The sequence below is a fragment of the Dinoponera quadriceps genome, unplaced genomic scaffold, assembly GCF_001313825.1.
Source record: "Dinoponera quadriceps isolate SergipeBrazil2010 unplaced genomic scaffold, ASM131382v1 scaffold46, whole genome shotgun sequence".
Lineage (NCBI taxonomy): Eukaryota > Metazoa > Arthropoda > Insecta > Hymenoptera > Formicidae > Dinoponera > Dinoponera quadriceps.
Genome location: NW_014554488.1, coordinates 266707 through 271123, shown reverse-complemented (window position 1 = coordinate 271123; position 4417 = coordinate 266707).

Here is a 4417-nt window from a genome sequence, read left to right as displayed (position 1 = left end):
GTTATTTTGTTATATCATATCGGAAGCTCCTGAATATTAGTGAGCAACACTCTCGAAAGTTTTCTCATCGCACAGCCGAACGCAAAGGACGCGTTCTACTCACAATGGACGTTTAAGATCGCGAAAATATTTCCAGACGGTGAAAAACACGGACGAAATATCTGGGCGCGCGCGTGCAAGAGAGAAAGAGGAAGTAAGCCGTTTGTCCTTCTGATTCAATTATTCCTTGTTATAGTCGTATCTGCCGGAGCGTCCCTCTTCTACTCGAGTTATTAGACGACGCCGGGGGTGAATTCCCGGCGAGCGGTCAGCGGCGACATTCCAGCAGCTCGAATGAAAATTTCACAGTCTCTCGATTTCCTCCGATTCGAAGGATCCGGAAGATCCCTCGGCCGCGTCGACTCGCCCCTGTCCTTCTCACCCTTCCTCCTTCCTTCGTTACATGGATCGTCGCGTACGTTGATGCCCGAGGGGGTGGAAAGAGGCGGAAAAATAAAGCCTCCCGCGTCGGCAGGCCAGAACAGAACGATTCCGAGAGTGAATCACGGATTAATCTCGCGGAAAATCAGGTCAACGTGATCCCAAATCGTGATCGCTTCGCGCACTCGTCGGCCCGCGGATCGGCCTCCTCCTTCGCCGCAATTTCCGCGGAATCGTCGATTAGCCGTCGTTGATTAATTCACTTATCTCGTCGCGGTTAGCGTCGATTTATTACGTTTGCCGTCAACAACACCTTTGCGTTTCGCGTTTCACGACAAGCCGCGCCTAGCTCGCGAAAAAGATTCTCCAATGACAACGTCCGTTCGTTTACCTCTTTTGGCGCTTTCGTTTTTGCCCCTCCCCTTCTCTTTTTTTTTCGGAGGGGGTTTTTCACGTAGCATCCCGACGACATGTTTCGTTTAATTGCGCGGGTAGTTGTAGCACAACGTGTAGCACATTAGCGGATACGGAAGGCATCCCCGTTATCACACCCGGGCGATTTTTCTCCATTAGTGGCATTATTTTCGCACGAGTGTGTCGCCGCTCGGACCGCGCGAGTCACGTGAAACTGATTTGTAGCTGGAGACCAGGTTTATAGAAAAAACAGTGGAGCCGCAGCCATTGCGGCGAGAGAACGAGGCGGCCTTGGTAGCGCGCGAAGCTATTAGCCGAAATCATTGATAAAACCGGATTCAACGGTGCAACTGGGCGTTATCCGGTATTATTAAAAAGTACGCGCACACTTTGATCCGTATCGGACGAATCGCCGTTGAGGTGATCGCATCGCAACTCGCGATCATCAGCGGTCTCGTCGCGGACTACTGAATATCAAACGTTATCTTTATGTAAATATCATGTTGGCGAGCGAATTAAAGAGACCGAAACGTATATGCGATAAGATTAGTCCGATGACATACTTACAGCTATCGACGTGTGTTTTCGTATCAGATGAGTGCACGGAAGTTCATTGTCGTTCCCTCTGTGTTGAAGCATAAAGAACTTGTTTCAGAATTATTTAATATTCGCTTACCTTGCGATATTTTATCTGTATTTCATTTTTATTTTTAATTTTAATGAGCGATGTATCAATTATGTAAATTACTCGACCGCAGATAGAGTACGTGCGATAAGCAAATATTGAATAATTTTAATGTGGATAAATAATGGGTAAATAAATTTATATTGTATACATGCGCACACACGCATTGTGGCCGCATATTTTATATTTTTAATCACTATAATATATGTATGCACACATGTGCGTATGTATGCTTATCATATTTTATAATATAGTTTTGTAATATACAATTTTTCTTATATTTTATATCGAACATATATGTGTATATAATTGTATTACATGTAACAGTTTTATTAGACATTGTAGAGAGTATTATTGAAATGTATAATAATGTACTCTACAATAATATTATATATATTACTGTAACAAAATATTATTGTAACATATGTTATGGTACATGTAATATTAATGCATACGTAATTGATATACGTTCGCGATTAGTATGTAGACATTAGATTGTATATAATAATAAATAAATAAATGTGCGTATTGCATTATTTTATGCTTATTATTATATCATTTGTAATATGTAATAGTAACATTTTAATATGTAATAAATATATATATGTTAAACTCTCTAATAAAATATTTTATTATAAAAAAGGTCTTATTCCCCTCCAATTAACATCTTCAGTTTAATTGCGTTTTATTAAAGAAGAATTTATGAGTTTTATGCCGCTCTCCTGCCCATTATATTTTTCTGATACAAATCTAAGAAATTAGTTTCCGAATTTTTAATATTTCCAAACATTAGCATCAGAAGAATATAATAGGCGGTAGCATTAGCAATAGAAGGTAGCATGATTTATTTCGAGCCGCTTCTTCGCTCTTTATATTCTCCGGATACAAATCTACAAAACTGTTTCTGCAAAACGGTTTCTGGTTTTACGGATTTTTCGTATTTTTTCGTATTTTTGTCAGGAGAATATAATAAGCGAAGAGGTGGCACAAATACATAGCCGAAAAATTCAAAACTTTTCAATTATTTTGAAGTTTTAATATCAGGAGCACTTCATGAAGAGATAGTACGAATGTTCGATTGGAAATTTTAAGACTTTTAGACTTTTTCATATTCAAGTCTCAGAAATATATAAGTGAAGAGGTGGCAGAAATAAAATAAAACCGACATCTATTTTCATTTTTATTCTTACTTGTTTTTTAATACAATGCTATAATACAATATACTCATATATGCAATCTAATATAAAATATATACATGTATTTTATATATATACATACAAAAATAAAATACAAAATAAAATATAGTATAATATAAAATACAATAATGTAATATGTAATTTAATAAAATATATAATATAACGCAATACAATCTAATACAACTTATAATGCAATTTAATATAATCTAATACAATAGAAACCTAACTTGTGCTTTGTTCAATTTGGTTTAATATTAATAGCACAAATTATTAAGGAAAGTAATATAACTTAATAATTTATCTGTAAGCAATATATATTATGAAATCTAAGTCAAATTAATATATTACATTTGATACATTGCATCATATTACATACGATATGCTATAAAAATTACACGCCAGACTCGACGAACGCAGCCATTATATTTCAATGCGCTTATTGCGTATCATTTGCACGCGTTGTATTAAAAATCGTAGTCGCAATTGGTGCCTCGTGCCAAATGCAGACGCCAACGATATTCGAGAGGTAAGGTCGACCATTTTTATTCTACACAAACCACGCTGCTGAACATAGCTCTATTTGCAAACAAATAAATTGCATAATTAATACATTGCTTATTAAACTTAAGAAGAAATTAAAAGCATGAGCGGAATATTGGGAGATAATCGAAAATCGCATAATTCAAAACCAAGTTCATCTTTAAGCTTCAACATCGAGGAAACGGCAGAGTGAGTAAACATTTATAACATCCAAGTAGAACAATAACTTACTCAACTACGATGTATATCTCGAGATTCTCCGTCGGTACTTCAACTTTGAATTCGCAGGATCAACGTGGAAGCAAAATTTCGACTCGGGACGTTGGCTCACCCTGCGCGCCTTGGCGTTATTATTATTCACTCGGCGCATTGTATCGAGATATTTTATACCGATACGTTTTTATTCGCAGCTAAGAGAATTATTTGATATCACCATCGATAACGTAATTTCGGCGGAGCGAGGGAGGTTTCGATGCCATTCCCCGCCGCTCCGGAATATTCGTCGGCGTTTGGTGAGCGCGCGAGTGCGCGGCGACGCGATAAAGGATTTCCGAATGTAGTTTAATTTGCATCAGGCTGGCCGCTTGTACGAAAGCGGCTCGGATAAGAAAGGAGATTTCGGAGGGCGGCACAGAGAGAGAGAGAGAGAGAAAGAGAATGAGACGGGGAGTCGACATTAATTCTCACGGAGAATCCGGGTGCCCCGCTCTTCTTTTTAGCGACGCGACGGCAGTTAGTCGTCACTTAGCTAGTTACTCGCTTACTTAGTCCACTTATTTTAATCGGGCGCTCGTCCGCGCCGCCTCAACCCGATTCTCCGCTTGTTTTTACGCCTTATCCCTTAAGGCTAATTCATTAATTAATTCCGTTAGTACCCTACTACCGCTGCCCTCTCTCCCTCTCGTCCTCCTTCTCGCTCGTCGTGTTCCGACGTCCCTCTCGTTTCTCTCTCTCGCCGTTGATGCAACTCCGGCGAACCTCTTGAAGCACGGGTGGGTGCTCACTAATTAAAGTAATTACTAAATAAATTGCAATTACACTAATGGATCGAGCACGACGACGGATACACTCGTCAGGAACTGTCGCCGAACTTTTCCTCGGTTATGTTGCCGATTACGAGATACCTGCCGATGTCGGTATTTCGCTCAGATGTGGTCGTCCC